Here is a 17692-nt window from a genome sequence, read left to right as displayed (position 1 = left end):
TTGCAGATACATCTTACTTGCACCATCAGCATTCCATTTGTCAGTCATAGAGTAAGCTTAGGAAGCTCATAATGAAACAATACTTTTCTTTCACATCTTTTATAATCCCTAGAAGACCCTGGATTGTGGAGAACTGCTCAAATATTGAATTGGCTTTAAATTCTCTAGAAACTATGAATAGCCAATTCTCCCACAGCCTGAAGAAGATGGAGATTATAAGCCATAAATCTACAAGGAAATGGGTGCTCTTTTGGGCCTATAGTTTGAAGAAGGAGGAGAAGGTTTGCCAGCTGTAGACTTCAAATCCTTCTATGTCTCTTTTTTCAACTGGAGGAGGTGATGAGTTCAATGAACTAACAGCCTACAAGATGTATCACTGTATCTTCTGCAGCTCTGAGTCATCTGCCCCTTCATCTCTTGCATTATTCCACCCTTCTTTTACTCCTACAGCAAGGAGGAGAAGGGAGATTTTGTAGCTAAGCTACCAGAGCATTTGTTTTGTAGGAACTCCAAAACATGAATCTCAATCAATCACTTGGTGGGTGGTGCTAATGAGGTCAAGTTTACAAATTTAGACTCCACCTGAACCAGCTCTTTGGCAGCAAATCATTACTGTAGGGTGATAGAGTTCTGGATTTTATTTTAAGTTCAATAAGAAGATGGTGATGGCTTTCAAGCAGAGGACGGGTAAAATCCATTTTGCCCTGTAAGTAGATCATTGTAGATGTTACAAGAATGAGGACCAAGAGTAGAAATCGGAAGTCAGATAGAGGATTGTGGTGGATATATTTTTAACGACCCCGACAGATCCACTCTCCACCTTTCTTTATACTCTCCTTCTCCACCCCCCCTCCACCCCAGGATGCTGACTACAAGAACGGGAACCCCAGCAGCATCCTTCTCCTGGTGGCTTCCAGCTCTGCTTGGCCAGCGGGGATCATGGGCAGGAAATGAGGGAGAGGGAGAAAGTAAGATCAAGGCATTTATTCACCAGGCTCATTCCCTGCTAGGTCGCCTCACCTGGCCGTGTCCCGCTATTGGAAGCTGAAGCGACTGCCCTATGGTCCGCATCACTCAGCTCTCTGCCCAGCTGCTGACAACCCTTTCTCAACCTTTGCTCCCTTGTGACTATTCTTGGAGTACTCTACTATCCCTTGTTGTCTTTGCATAAACCCTGCCAATAGCTTTGGAAATAACTCCTTTATAAAACCTTCAATTACTAAGCTCGGATGTCCCATGTGTTTCTATCCAGGAACCTGCATCCAGAGGCTATCTTAGTATTTCAGGCAAGAGATAATGATGATATGATCTAAGGGAGTGGTTGTGAAGATAGATAGAATAAGACTGACTTGAGATGTATTCTGGAGTTAGAATCACAGGACTTGTTGAAAGACATGATGTGGGATTTAAGAAAAAGGAGGACAAATCCAGGATGATTCCAACCAAAATAAGTGGTTCAATGGAAGGTAATACCTCTTATTTATAAGGGAAAAGTGGAAATGGAATAGAGTTGGAAGATAGGAAAAGGGCAAGAAAATGTCATTGTAAGGTGCTTGGGAGATATCCAAGTGGGAATACCAAGAAGTAGTAAAATAAATAATTATGGATTTCAAGGGAAGTCAGGATGGTAAGTTTGTTATTCTTCACTTCGTCGGTGGTATTTGACTGTCATGACTGACTGCCATCACCCAGGACGTGGGCACAGTTAGAAAGAAGTCTGAGGTCTGATCTCTGGTCAAGGAGAAAAGGTGATGCCTGAAGTTGAGTGAGAAAGAGTAGTGAGTGAGGTAGAAGGCAACCTAGGAGAAAGGCATCATGAAAGCTCAAAAAAAGGATGTTAGAAGAGGAACGTTAAACACACCTTAGAATTGGCCAACAGTTGCGGAGGGTTTGAATGGGATGAGAATGGATAGGTATTCGTTGAATTTTGCTGGCAATTTTGACAATATTAGTTTCTGTGCATATTTTGACCAAACCAGACTAATTGGAAGAATGACTGGGAGAGAAGCAAGTAGAAACATCATTTGTAAGTAATGCTTTTAGTAGTAAATTTATTTATGAAAGAAATTTCCTTTCTCTCCAGGAAAGAAATGGAGATATGGGTGGTATGTGAGAAGAAAGGAAGACTGTTTTTGTTGTTCTTAAGATGGGATAAGTTTGAATGAGAATGATAGAATAGATAAGGAGTAACTAATGCTGATAAGCAGAGAGGCAAAGAGATAAGTAGCAACTTCTTCGAAAAGGTGAGAGAGATCCACAGCAGGAGAACACAGAATGACCTCTTTTTTTTTTTTTTAAGTTTATGCAACTTAAAAAAAAATCTAATTGACTTTGTCCAAAGAATGGAGGGCAACTTTCAGATATTATAATGAAGAGAATAAAATAGTACATGTTTTTAAACAATCATTATCGTATCAGTTAGAATATTATAGTATAAACAATGAAGAATACACGGGAGTAATGTTAAAAAGATATTTCCCCCTTCTGCAAGCATGGCATGACCTCAGAATGGATATACAGCATTAAAAGAGCCTTATTGGTGGTTCCATGCCCTTCTCTAAGTCGTAAAACAAATAACAGTAATTTTCCTCAGTGTTCCAGGGCACATGGAAAACGTTACACGTTTTCAATAATTGTGTGTCCCTCATCCAAACTTTCACTATTTCCTTTTTCTGTCTGCACCGGTTAGTTGTTTTGTATTTATCTCTTAGAGTATATTTTAATTTTATTGTTAAATGCTTTCCCAAAAAAAGCTGCAAAAGAGAAAGAGCCACCATAATGCGAATATTGTGTGTAACTACTATCTGTTTCAAAAGAAAAAAATCAGAAGGCTTTACTTGATATAAATATTTTGGTCAAAAAACAACCTGTTTTCAAACAGAGACACTTCAAACCCATAAGTGGTGTGAGGCTCAGAGGCGGACGTTCTAGAACGGTGTACGAAGAGAGAATGAGAAAACTTGTTTAACTTTTACAACGATTGGTGGTTACTATAATGGCAGTTTCCAGACAGCAAGGAATTGGTTAAAAGTGATTATCTTTTACCATTTTAGGAGGACAACTTAAGTTTTGTTTATGATCATTAGAAGCATTTACAAGAAATTACCTAAGTTAAATTTTACTTACATTCATGAACTAAACTAAATTAAGTTTGGCTTACATGGCTTAACTGGTTTTGTCTGGTTGGGGAATTTTCAAGTCTGGTCTCTATGCTACTGAATTTTAACACAAGAAATTTGACAGAAAGTATCCATAGACGGATCTTTTTTGATTTCAGTATTTATAAATTAAAGTTTATTAACATGACTCTAATTGCTTACTCTTTATAGTGGCCATTTTGCTAGAAAACTGAATTCAAATTTTGTTTCCCAAATGTTTGTTTCCTACAGTATGAATTATTTTGGATCTTATCTTTGGAAAAAATATAAAATATCCACTAGATTATATAAAATAATCCCAATAAATGTGTTTATATAATGAAAATTAAATTTTCATTTAAGGTGAATGGTGATATACAGATGCAGCTAGATTATATCCTTTGACAAATAATATATCATAAAATTATCTGAAATCTTTGACAGATATTTTTAGATGCATAGCCTAGGAGTGAGAACACAGGCTTGGAGACAGGTGGATTTGGTTCTAAATACCAGTTGTCACATCTATGAGTCATATGATAATAGATCAGTGGAAATATTCAACTCAAAATATTGCTTAAAGTACTGAAGGAAATCATGTAACAATAAAAAACAGCACAGTTTTGGGCTTCCCTGGTGGCGTAGTGGTTGAGAATCTGCCTGCCAATGCAGAGGACACGGGTTCGAGCCCTGGTCTGGGAAGATCCCACATGCCGCGGAGCAGCTGGGCCCGTGAGCCACAACTACTGAGCCTGCGCGTCTGGAGCCTGTGCTCCGCAACAAGAGAGGCCACGATAGTGAGAGGCCCGCGCACCGCGATGAGGAGTGGCCCCCGCTCGCCACAACTAGAGAAAGTCCTTGCACAGAAACAAAGACCCAACACAGCCAAAAATAAAAATAATAATAAATTTTTTTAAAAAGCAGTTTTATTTTCCTTTTCTTCACCCTCTATTTCCATATTTCTAGGTTTTTAATTACTTTGTTATTCTGATAAAAAACACACATGAAATTTTGTCATTTTAACCATTTTTAAGTGTACAGCTAAGCAGAGTTAAGTACATTCACGTCATTATGAAACAGATCTCCAGAACTTTTTCATCCTGCAAATTTGAAACACTACACCCATTAAAAAAGAATTGCTCTCTGCCAACCCCTTCTACACACTCCCAGGTAACCACCATTCCACTTCCTGTGTCTATAAATTTGACTACTTTAGATATTTCACGTAAGTGGAATCACACAGTATTTATCTTTTTTTTTCTCAAGCCTCCCAGATTTTATTTCAATAATGTCAATTAAAAACCTTCCCCAGATATCCCTACACACAATTCATCACTTTCTTTTTTTTCCCTATTTTTCACTCTATTTTTTTTTTTTTTTTAATTTTTGGCTGTGTTGGGTCTTCATGGCTGTGCGTGGGCTTTCTCTAGTTGTGGCGAGTGGGGGCTACTCTTCATTGTGGTGGGCAGGCTTCTCATTGCAGTGGTTTCTCTTCTAGCGGAGCACAGACTCTAGGTGCGTGGGCTTCAGTAGTAAACAGTATTTATCTTTTTGTGACTGATTTATTTTACTTAGCATAATGTGTTCAAAATTCATCCATGTTGTAGCATGTTACAGGATTGTCTCCCTTCTTAAGGCTGAATAATATTCCATTGTATGCAAAGCCACAGCCAACATCATTCTCAATGGTGAAAAACTGAAACCATTTCCTCTAAGATCAGGAACAAGACAAGGTTGTTCACTCTCACCACTATTATTCAACATAGTTTTGGAAGTTTTAGCCACAGCAATCAGAGAAGAAAAAGAAATAAAAGGAATCCAAATCGGAAAAGAAGAAGTAAAGCTGTCACTGTTTGCAGATGACATGATACTATACATAGAGAATCCTAAAGATGCTACCAGAAAACTATTAGAACTAATCACTGAATCTGGTAAAGTAGCAGGATACAAAATTAATGCACAGAAATCTCTTGCATTGCTATACACTAATGATGAAAAATCTGAAAGAGAAATTAAGGAAACACTCCCATTTACCATTGCAACAAAAAGAATAAAATACCTAGGAATAAACCTACATAAGGAGGCAAAAGACCTGTATGCAGAAAACTATAAGACACTGATGAAAGAAATTAAAGATGATACAAAACAGATGGAGAGATATACCATGTTCTTGGATTGGAAGAATCAACATTGTGAAAATGACTCTACTACCCAAAGCAATCTACAGATTCAATGCAATCCGTATCAAACTACCAATGGCATTTCTAACGGAACTAGAACAAAAAATTGCATCATTTGTATGGAAACACAAAAGACCCTGAATAGCCAAAGCAATTTTGAGGAAGAAAAACGGAGCTGGAGGAATCAGGCTCCTGGCCTTCAGACTATATACTACAAAGCTACAGTAATCAAGACAGTATGGTACTGGCACAAAAACAGAAATATAGATCAATGGAACAGGATAGAAAGCCTAGAGATAAACCTACACACATATGGTCACCTTATTTTTGATAAGGAGGCAAGAATATGCAAAGGAGAAAAGAAAGCCTCTTCAATAAGTGGTGCTGGGAAAACTGGACAGCTACATGTGAAAGAGTGAAATTAGAACACTCCCTAACAACATACACAAAAATAAACTCAAAATGGATTTAAGACCTAAATGTAAGGCCAGACACCATCAAACTCTTAGAGGAAAACATAGGCAGAACACTCTATGACATACATCACAGCAAGGTCCTTTTTGACCCACCTCCTAGAGAAATGGAAAAAAAAACCCAAAAATAAACAAATGGGAACTAATGAAACTTAAAAGCTTTTGCACAGCAAAGGAAACCATAAACAAGATGAAAAGACAACCCTCAGAATGGGAGAAAATATTTGCAAACGAAGCAACTGACAAAGGATTAATCTCCAAAATTTACAAGCAGCTCATGCAGCTCAATATCAAAAAAACAAACAATGCAATCCAAAAATGGGCAGAAGACCTAAATAGACATTTCTCTAAAGAACATATACAGATTGCCAATAAACACATGAAAGGATACTCAACATCACTAATCATTAGAGAAATGCAAATCAAAACTACAATGAGGTATCACCTCACACTAGTCAGAATGGCCATCATCAAAACATCTACAGACAATAAATGCTGGAGAGGGTGTGGAGAAAAGGGAACCCTCTTGCACTGTTGGTGGGAATGTAAATTGATACAGCCACTATGGAGAACAGTATGGAGGTTCCTTAAAAAACTAAAAACTGAACTACCATATGACCCAGACATCCCACTACTGGGCATATACCCTGAGAAAACCATAATTCAAAAAGAGTCATGTACCACAATGTTCACTGCAGTTCTATTTACAATAGCCAGGACATGGAAGCAACCTAAGTGTCCATCGACAGATGAATGGATAAAGAAGATGTGGCACATATATACAATGGAATATTACTCAGCCATAAAAAGAAACGAAATTGAGTTATTTGTAGTGAGGTGGATGGACCTAGAGACTGTCATACAGAGTGAAGTAAGTCAAAAAGAGAAAAACAAATACCATATGCTAACACATATATATGGAATCTAAAAAATAAATATGGCTCTGAAGAACCTAGGGGCAGCACAGGAATAAAGATGCAGACGTAGAGAATGGAGTTGAGGACACGGACTCCTTAGCTTTCCTTGTAGAATAGAAGGACTCCTTAGCTTTCCTTGTAGAATAGGCCTAGTGGTAATGAAATTCCTCAGCTTTCGTTTTTCTGAGAAAGTCTTAATTTTTCCTTCATTTTCAAAGGAAGTTTGCCCTATACAGTATTCTTGGTTGACAGTTTTTTGTTTTTTTCCTTTCAACACTTCGAATGTATCATCCCAAATACCTTCTGGTTTGCAAAGTTTCTGCTGAGAAATCCTCTGATAATTTTATGGAGGCTCCTTTGTATGTGTAAACTTATTCAGAGTACTAATATTTGTGACTTAATAACTCCAGTCCTGATGAATCAGAACAGCAGCCTTCCTGCTTTGAGGGAATAAGTAATAGGAGGCTAGGAAAGACGCATTGGAAGTCTTTTACTTTTAGAAATAAAGATAGAAAATGGGACAGAAATATTTTCCTCTCCCCTTAAATCTGTTTATTTTAAACAGGTTTAGTATATATTTTTTAGAAACCATGGTTACTTGGTTTATTGAGGGCTAGTTAACTCATGCATAATGGAAGCTTATACTAATGAAAAGGTATTTAAGCAAGGAATAAATTCTCTACTACTCATTTAGGTCACTATATTAATAAGCCTATAGTTAATTTATATGGCCACCACATGGAAGTGCAGGCAAAGAAGTTTTAACTTTTACAGATATTAAAATTCCTGAAATTTACCCTAAGTCTATAAAAAATTGACGGCTATAGCTCTCTTCTGAAGACCATCAATGCCCCCAATATCATCACGTTTTATGTTACTAGGTATAAATAATGCAAGGTAGAAGAATATTAAATAGCAACCTAATTAGGAGTTACTATTTAACTTTAATCAATCAGTTCTAATATATTGTTTGGAAATAACAGAACTGAACGTTTTTCTTCAGCTTGTGGATTACAAATATGGTTTCACGCTAACAGCATTTTTATATGCATCCCTTTGTCTGAAATAATGAACAAAGTCATCCCCTCAACGTTAATGTGCCAACAGTATGACCACATGGGGGAAACTTACTGTCTTACATTATTTTATCATAAACAACATATTTGCTCATGATTGTAGATATTGTTGAATTTACAAATTCCTTAGCAACAGCCAAGCCAATTGTTTTTATAAAGTTTTGGAAAAAATCTTAACCAGAAGTGAGTTTACATTAATTAGAAATATATTGTGTTCTCCTCCTTCTAAGATCACTTCTGTCTGCTCAAGATTTAGCTCCAGAAAATTTTATGTTTAATTTTTTGTCATATTTTGGCAAAACAGCGACACTCACATGGTTGTCAAACTGGGCCAGATGGAAACGTTGACATGGTGGCACTGCAGTTTCAATATCGTCGTTTCCAAGTGTTTTGTTCCCCTTTCCTATGTCCCAACCTACTCATTCTCAGCACACAAAGTCACACCAAAATATGTGTCCCTCTGTAAGAAGGACCCTCAAGCTGTAAGAATGCAATCTCCATATGTCAATGGAGCTTTGTTGCTGAATGTCCTCATATAATTAAATACAGGAATTAGTTTTTTGAAACAGAAACCAAAAAAGCATGAAAATAATTCACACCATTTATATGTCCTGGTAGAGATAAAGAAATACTAAAAACACATTTTAGTAAAATGTTTACCTTTCATTGATTGTTGTCATTTGATAGCTACAACACACGTATCTATAAAGCTTGAAGTCTCAATTTTGTTTCTGTAATGAAAATAAACTGTGTGGGATTTATAATGAATTTTAATAACATAAGCATTGAAGTAAAAGAAAAACACTTCAGCTGAGTACTACCATTAAATCATATAAACATATCTGTAGAATTTTGCCAAAATTCCTTAGAAAATGGATTGAATAATACTTATTACTATTTTTAGTAAAACAAACTATAAGAAACATAGTTTTCCAATAGTAAAAATTTCCTTTCCTCTGAAATCTTGGAAAGTTTTAAAAAAGTGATTATTCACAGGCACACTTTAAAGATACATCTTTAAAAATCCATTTTTGCTAGCTAATTCCCCCAAAGACTATGTGGACTTCAAAGATTTTCTGAGCACTTGTTTTGAAAATGTGTGCCATTGCAGTAGGCATGAATTTAAAAGTTAACACAAGTTCGGAATCTTATGCTAAATTAATTTTATAAAATTTCTTTTTAATTTTTCTAGTTAAGAGGCATGTCTTCAGTTTTTACTTTTTTTTTTTCCATTTTCATTATTAGTAAAAATACCAAACTGGTGATTGTCAGTATCCATTCCCATCTTGTTATCAAAGCTTTAAGATTTTATCCAAAACTGTCACCACTTCAGGTCCTTTTGTAGTAGTTGATCAAAGTATTTAAGATAAGACAAATCTTTTTTCAGAAACAATTGTTTCCAATCTTAGGATTTCTCCTATATAGCTCTGATAGAGTAAAGATTTCTCTGATTCTAATTCCTTGAAAAATAGAGTGTATTCAGGATTAGTCAAAATAATATTTGTTTTCTGTCATTCCTTCAATAGAACGTCCAGCCTTCGATGGGTAACAAACTACACCTAGTCCACCAGTGAGATTTTAATAACTTATTCATAGGCTATGGTAACTCTTCATTTGAAAAGGTTTCTTTGTTCTTGTCTTTATTTTTCTATTCATCTAATGTTACTGGATATTCAATTGAAATAATATATGTAGAAGTATACATAGGAATGAACAGTATGAGACAGTATATCAGATTGGAAGCCACGCTAAATCAGCTTTAGCAGGAGAGTCTGTCAAAATGTTCTCAAGAGTGGAACATAGGAAATAGTGCAGCACTAAATATTTTAGTATTAATACATCAGGGTAAATTTATTGTGGACAAAATTTTTCTAAGTGAGAGATTCTAAGATCAATTTATAAAGAAGTGAATGAGACCAAAGAAGAAACATTTTAAATAATTAAAATTATCGAAGTGTATTTATGATCTACATGTACCTGAATATAAAATTTATATATCTTGTGCTTCATATTGAAACTTAATCACTGTAGACTGAAAATACTGTAAGTTTACAAACTGTTCCACAATCACGCATGGTAATTTATTCCTTCTTATATTTCTTCAGGATGTTAACCTCCATCTACAATGTCTTAGATCTCACCTCAAATGTTCAAATCCAAGGCTGACCTCAAATTTTCCTTCTTCAGCCTCACCAACTACTCCATTCTGTATTAATTTTTTCTCCCCGTTACCCAATTAACTTTCTTATCTCTACTGTACCATTGTTAGACTTTGGCGGTAGGATATCTTGCATATGTCTTGTTTAGCTAAAACTATTTCCATTTCATTGTTTTAGAGCCTGTATAGTACATTTCTGATTGTCACACAGTATGAGATTTTACTGTAGCTAGCACAAGCTTGGCACTCTCTGTATGAAGACATTTAGAAATATATCATGATTTCTATTCCTTAAATTGATGAAGAAAAATTTTTCTTTGGAAAAGAACAACTCTATGTTGAGTAAAACATCCTAATAACAATTTTTGATAGTGAAACATCAGTCCTCCCTGTGTTCCTCTTCCACAAGACACTGCAGGTGAAAAATGAAAAATGGAAGAGAAAATGAAAAATGAAAAATGGAAGAGAAAATGAAAAATGAAAATGTTATGTGGGAATTATTACAGATTAAAACCAACCAGCTCAAGGAAGAAGGGTTTAAGTTTAAGGACACCAAGCAAAGAATCAGATGGAGAAGGGTCTACAGAAACCATCTCGGCCTGGAGACAGTGGATAGGTGTTCCTATCTATACTGTAAACAGCTGATTAGTTACTTCTTTTTTTTTTTTTTTTTAACATCTTATTGGAGTATAATTGCTTTACAATGGTGTGTTAGTTTCTGCTGTATAACAAAGTGAATCAGCTATACATATACATACATGCTCATATCTCCTCCCTCTAACGTCTCCCTCCCACTCTCCCTATCCCACCCCTCTAGGTGGACACAAAGCACCGAGCTGATCTCCCTGTGCTATGCGGCTGCTTCCCACTAGCTATCTATTTTACGTTTGGTAGTGTATATAGGTCCATGCCACTCTCTCACTTCTTCCCAGCTTACCTTTCCCCCTCCCCGTGTCCTCAAGTCCATTCTCTACGTCTGAGTCTTTATTCCTCTCCTGCCCCTAGGTTCTTCAGAACCTTTTTTTTTTTTTTATAAGATTCCATATGTGTTAGCATACAGTATTTGTTTTTCTCTTTCTGACCTACTTCACTCTGTATGACAGACTCTAGGTCCATCAACCTCACTACAAATAACTCAATTTCGTTTCTTTTTATGGCTGAGTAATATTCCATTGTATATATACGCCACATCTTCTTTATCCATTCATCTGTCGATGGACATTTAGGTTGCTTCCATGTCCTGGCTATTGTAAATAGAGCTGCAATGAACATTGTGGTACACGACTCTTTTTGAATTATGGTTTTCTAAGGGTATATGCCCAGTAGTGGGATTGCTGGGTCCTATGGTAGTTCTATTTTTAGATTTTTAAGGAACCTCCATACTGTTCTCCATAGTGGCTGTATCAATTTACATTCCCACCAACAGTGCAAGAGAGTTGCCTTTTCTCCACACCCTCTCCAGCATTTATTGTTTCTAGATTTTTTGATGATGACCATTCTGACGAGTGTGAGGTGATACCTCATTGCAGGTTTGATTTGCATTTCTCTAATGATTAGTGATGCTGAGCATCTTTTCATGTGTTTGTTGGCAATCTGTATATCTTCTTTGGAGAAATGTCTATTTACGTCTTCTACCCATTTTTGGATTGGGTTGTTTGTTTTTTTGATATTGAGCTGCATGAGCTGCTTTTATATTTTGGACATTAATCCTTTGTCAGTTGCTTCATTTGTAAATATTTTCTCCCATTCTGAGGGTTGTCTTTTCGTCTTGTTTATGGTTTCCTTTGCTGTGCAAAAGCTTTTAAGTTTCATTAGGTCCCATTTGTTTATTTTTGTTTTTATTTCCATTTCTCTACGAGGTGGGTCAAAAAGGATCTTTCTGTGATGTACGTCATAGAGTGTCCTGCCTACGTTTTCCTTTAAGAGTTTTAGAGTGTCCGGCCTTAAATTTAGGTCTTAAATCCATTTTGAGTTTATTTTTGTGTATGTTGTTAGGGAGTGTTCTAATTTCATTCTTTAACATGTAGCTGTCCAGTTTTCCCAGCACCACTTTTTGAAGAGGCTGTCTTTTCTCCATTGTACATTCTTGCCTCCTTTATCAAAGATAAGGTGACCATATGTGTGTGCATTTACCTCTGGGCTTTCTATCCTGTTCCAGTGATCCATATTTCTGTTTTTGTGCTACTACCATACTGTCTTGATTACTGTAGCTTTGTAGTATAGTCTGAAGTCTGGGAGCCTGATTCTTCCAGCTCTGTTTTTCTTCCTCAAGATTGCTTTGGCTTCGGGGTATTCTGTGTTTCTACACAAATTGTGAAATTTTTTGTTCTACTTCTGTGAAAAATGTCATTGGTAGTTTGACAGGGATTGCACTGAATCTGTAGATTGCTTTGGGTAGTAGAGTCATTTTCACAATGTTGATTCTTCCAATCCAAGAACATGGTATATCTCTCCATCTGTTTGTATCGTCTTTAATTTCTTTCATCAGTATCTTATAGTATTTTGCATACAGGTCTTTTGTCTCCTTAGGTAGGTTTATTCCTAGGTATTTTATTCTTTTTGTTGCAATGGAAAATGGGAGTGTTTCCTTAATTTCTCTTTCAGATTTTTCATCATTAGTGTATAGCAATGCAAGAGATTTCTGTGCATTAATTTTGTATCCTGCTACTTTACCAAATTCATTGATTAGCTCTAGTAGTTTTCTGGTAGCATCTTTAGGATTCTCTATGTATAGTATGATGTCATCTGCAAACAGTGACAGTTTTACTTCTTTTCTGATTTGGATTCCTTTTATTTCTTTTTCTTCTCTGATTGCTGTGGCTAAAACTTCCAAAACTATGTTGAATAACAGTGGTGAGAGTGGACAACCTTGTCTTGTTCCTGACCCTAGTGGAAATGGTTTCAGTTTTTCACCATTGAGAACAATGTTGGCTGTGGGTTTGTCATATATGGCCTTTATTATGTTGAGATAAGTTCCCTCTATGCCTACTTTCTGGAGGGTTTTTATCATAAATGGGTGCTGAATTTTGTCAAAAGCTTTTTCTGTATCTAGTGAGATGATCATATGGTTTTACTCCTTCAATTTGTTAATATGGTTTATCACATTTATTGTTTGGCATATATTGAAGAATTCTTGCATTCCTGGAATAAACCCCACTTGGTCATGGTGTATGATCCTCTTAATGTGCTGTTGGATTCTGTTTGCTAGCATTTTGTTGAGGATTTTTGCATCTATGTTCATCAGTGATATTGGCCTGTAGTTTTCTTTCTTTGCGACATCTTTGTCATTTTGGTATCAGGGTGATGTTGGCCTTGTAGAATGAGTTGGGGAGTGTTCATCCCTCTGTTATATTTTGGAAGAGTTTGAGAAGGATAGGTGTTAGCTCTTGTCTAAATGTTTGATAGAATTCACCTGTGAAGCCATCTGGTCCTGGACTTTTGTTTGTTGGATGATTTTTAATCACAGTTTCAATTTCAGGGCGTGGGAGTGGTCTGGTTATGTTTTCTATTTCTTCCTGGTTCAGTCTTGGAAGGTTGTACTTTTCTAAGAATTTGTCCATTTCTTCCGGGTTGTCCATTTTATTGGCATATAGTTGCTTTTAGTATTCTCTCATGATCCTTTGTATTTCTGCAGTGTCAGTTGTTACTTCTCCATTTTCATTTCTAATTCTATTGATTTGAGTCTTTTCCCTTTTTTTTCTTGATGAGTCTGGCTAATGGTTTATCAATTTTGTTTATCTTCTCAAAGAACCAGCTTTTAGTTTTATTGATCTTTGCTATTGTTTCCTTCATTTCTTTTTCATTTATGTCTGATCTTATCTTTATGATTTCTTTCCTTCTGCTAACTTTGGGATTCTTTTGTTCTTCTTTCTCTTATTGCTTTAGGTGTAAGGTTAGGTTGTTTCTTTGAGATGTTTCTTGTTACTTGAGGTAGGATTGTATTGCTACAGAGTTCCCTGTTAGAACTGCTTTTGCTGCATCACATAGGTTTTTGGTCGTCATGGTTTCATTGTCATTTGTTTCTAGGTATTTTTTGATTTCTTTTTGATTTCTTCAGTGATCTCTTGGTTATTTAGTAGTGTATTGTTTAGTCTACATGTGTTTGTATTTTTACAGATTTTTTTCCTATAATTGATATCTAGTCTCATAGCATTGGGGTCAGAAAAGATACCTGATACGATTTCAGTTTTCTAATATTTACCAAAGCTTGATCTGTGACCCAAGATATGATCTATCCTGGAGAATGTTCCATGAGTACTTGAGAAGAAAGTGTATTCTGTTGTTTTTGGATGGAGTGTCCTATAAATATCAATTAAGTCCATCTTGTTTAATGTGTCACTTAAAGCTTGTGTTTCCTTATTTATTTTCATTTAGGATATCGGTGCACTGGTGAAAGTGGGGTGTTAAAGTCCCGTACTATGATTGTGTTATTGTTGATTTCCCCTTTTATGGCTCTTAGTGTTTGCCTTATGTATTGAGGTGCTCCTATGTTGGGTGCATAAATATTTACAATTTTTTATCTTCTTCTTGGATTGATCCCTTGATCATTATGTAGGGTCCTTCTTTGTCTCTTGTAATAGTCTTTATTTTAAAGTCTATTTTGTCTGATATGAGAATTGCTACTCCAGCTTTCTTTTGATTTCCATTTGCATGGAATATCTTTCTTCCATCCCCTCACTTTCAGTCTGTATGTGTCCCTAAGTCTGAAATGGGTCTCTTGTAGACAGCCTATGTACGGGTCTTTTTTTTGTATCCATTCAGCCAGTCTTTGTCTTTGGTTGGAGCATTTAAACCATTTACATTTAAGGTAGTTATCGATATGTATGTCCCTATTACCATTTTCTTAATTGTTTTCGGTTTGTTATTGTAAGTCTTTTCCTTCTTTTGTGTTTCCTGCCTAGAGAAGTTCCTTTAACATTTGTTGTAGAGCTGGTTTGGTGGTGCTGAATTCTCTTAGCTTTTTCTTGTCTGTAAAGGTTTTAATTTCTGCATCAAATCTGAATGAGATCCTTGTTGGTAGAGTAATCCTGGTTGTAGGTTTTTCCCTTTCATCACTTTAAATATGTTCTGCCACTCCCTTCTGTCTTGCAGAGTTTCTGCTGAAAGGTCAGCTATTAACCTTTTGGGGATTTCCCTGTATGTTAATTGTTGCTCTTCCTTTGCTGCTTTTAATATTTTTTCTTTGTATTTAATTTTTGATAGCTTGATTAATACGTGTCTTGACATGTTTCTCCTTGGATTTATCCTGTATGGGACTCTCTGCACTTCATGGGTTTGATTGACTATTTACTTACCCATATTAGGGAAGTTTTCAACTATAATCTCTTCAAATATTTTCTCAGTCCCTTTCTTTTTCTCTTCTTCTCTGGGACCCCTATAATTCGAATGTTGGTGTGTTTAATGTTGTCCCAGAGGTCTCTGAGACTCTCCTCAATTCTTTTCATTCTTTTTTCTTTATTCTGCTCTGTGGTAGTTACTTCCACTATTTTATCTTCCAGGTCACTTATCCATTCTTCTGCCTCAGTTATTCTGCTCTTGATTATTTCTAGAGAATTTTAAATTTCATTTATTGTGTTGTTCATCATTGTTTGCTCTTTAGTTCTTCTAGGTCCTTGTTAAACTCTTCTTGTATTTTCTCCTCTCTATTTCCAAGATTTTGGATCTTATTTAGTATCATTATTCTGAATTCTTTTTCAGGTAGACTGCCTATTTCCTTTTCATTTGTTTGCTCTGGGGCGTTTTTACCTTGCTCCTTCATCTGCTGTGTGTTTTCCTGTCTTCTCATTTTGCTTAACTTACTGTGTTTGGGGTCTCCATTTCATAGGCTGCAGGTTTGTAGTTCCCATTGTTTTTGGTGTCTTCCCCCAGTGGGGAAGGTTGGTTCTGTGGATTGTGTAGGCTTCCTGGTGGGGAGGACTGGTGCCTGTGTTTTGGTGGATGAGGCTGGATCTTGTCTTTCTTGTGGGCAGGACTGCATCTGGTGGTGTGTTTTGGGGTGTCTGTGAACTTATTATGAATTTAGGCAGCCTCTCTGCTGATGGGTGGGTTTGTATTCCTGTCTTTCTAGTTGTTTGGCATAGGGTGTCCAGCACTGTAGCTTCCTGGCCATTGAGTGGAGCTGAGTCTAAGCGTTGAGGTGGAGATCTCTGGGAGAGCTTTCACCGTTTGATATTACATGGGACTGGGAGGTCTCTGGTGGACCAATGTCCTGAACTCAGCTCTCCCACCTCAGAGGCTCAGGCCTGACACCTGGACAGAGCACCAAGCCACACGGTTTTCAACTATTTTGGGAATCTTCCAGGTGTTCATCAAAGAAGAAGGAAGCCGCTGTCTCTGTGAGATGCATCCCTACTTGTTCCTACGGTGTCTTTTAGTCACTGGGACAGCCTTGACTTTTACTTTTGTGTCCATGACCCATACGATAAATGCGACCTCTTTGGCATAAATTATAATTCCCCAGAGGTGAAGTCACAAAGCTTGGTCTTGCAGCTCATCAGCTTGTCCAGATGCATATTTCTGTTCTACCGAGAAATAAGCATAAGTTGGCAGCCAGTGCTGAGCAGGGGAGAAAGAGGCAGGATCCCCAAAACAAATGGTTTTGGCAGCTGCTAGGAACGTCCCCCCAGAACCCCCTCCTGGGGACAGCAAGCCAGGAGCAGCAGCTCCTCACGGCCACCCCTGTGAGTTTCCATGGCCGCGGCTCTGCTTCTGATTAGTTACTTTTTACTCTTGGTTTCTGAAACCAGCATATTTCTCACAAAATCCACAACTGCATAAACACAATCCTACAGCCCTGTTTTTTTCATGGAGTTGGGGCTACTTGACAATCAATACCATCTATGAACCTGCCAGTCTACAGATAGGACACTGAAATGAGAGAAGATTAATCAGACAAGCTTTACTTTCTTAAGAAAACTAAAATCCTTCCGTTTGTCAGGAAAGACAGATAGCAGCGGCAGAAAATCAAAGAAACATTCAATCAGTGAGTTCATTTCCTGTAAAACTTAGCTAATATTTTGATGTTATAGAGACACATGTCTAGTAAAAGCATGTTTGATAATTTTATCCACTCAACAATTATTTAATAACAGCATATTTTGTGCGAGGCTTACAAAGTTTGTTTTTAAAAAATTTATGTCTCGCCTATTTCCAAAAAGGTACTCGAAGTGACTTTTCCCACCCATTACAATTAATCACGATCTTATGAAATCCATACAGTCAAGTTAGTCTACTGGTGGCTCCCTGTCTTTCAGAGGACTTTGTTCTCCAGGAATGTAGTACATGTCAAATGTTCTAGTAGGTAAGTTAAGAAAATAATCTTGCTCACAAATCAACTAATATTTGCTGAGGGCCATATTTTTTTTTACCGATTATTTTATTATTGTACGCTAAAAAAAAATAACAAAAGAATAAAAAATGTTGTCCTGCTCCTACTATAACTTCTTGCCGGAAGATACACAAACAAGCAGAGAACAAATTTCTGCCCTTGGGGACATGACGTTCTCAAGCAACATGACAGCTGTTGCTTGAACAACTAAAGAGCAACGTAAGACTCTATTGAGCAATGCTTCTAAGATGTTAATGTGGTTAGAATCACCTTGGGATCTTGTTAAAATGCAGACTCAGGTTGAGTAGATCTGGGGTGGAAACTGGGCTTCCACGTTTTTAACAACTTCCCAGGTGATGGCAGAGGCTGCCGGCTCCTGCACCCCCACTCCGAACTAGGCTGTGCTACTGGCCAGTTGAGTTAG

This window comes from Balaenoptera borealis (genome assembly GCF_965194805.1).
Source record: "Balaenoptera borealis genome assembly, chromosome: 21".
In the NCBI taxonomy this organism is placed as follows: Eukaryota; Metazoa; Chordata; class Mammalia; order Artiodactyla; family Balaenopteridae; genus Balaenoptera; species Balaenoptera borealis.
Note: the sequence above shows the minus strand (reverse complement) of the source record.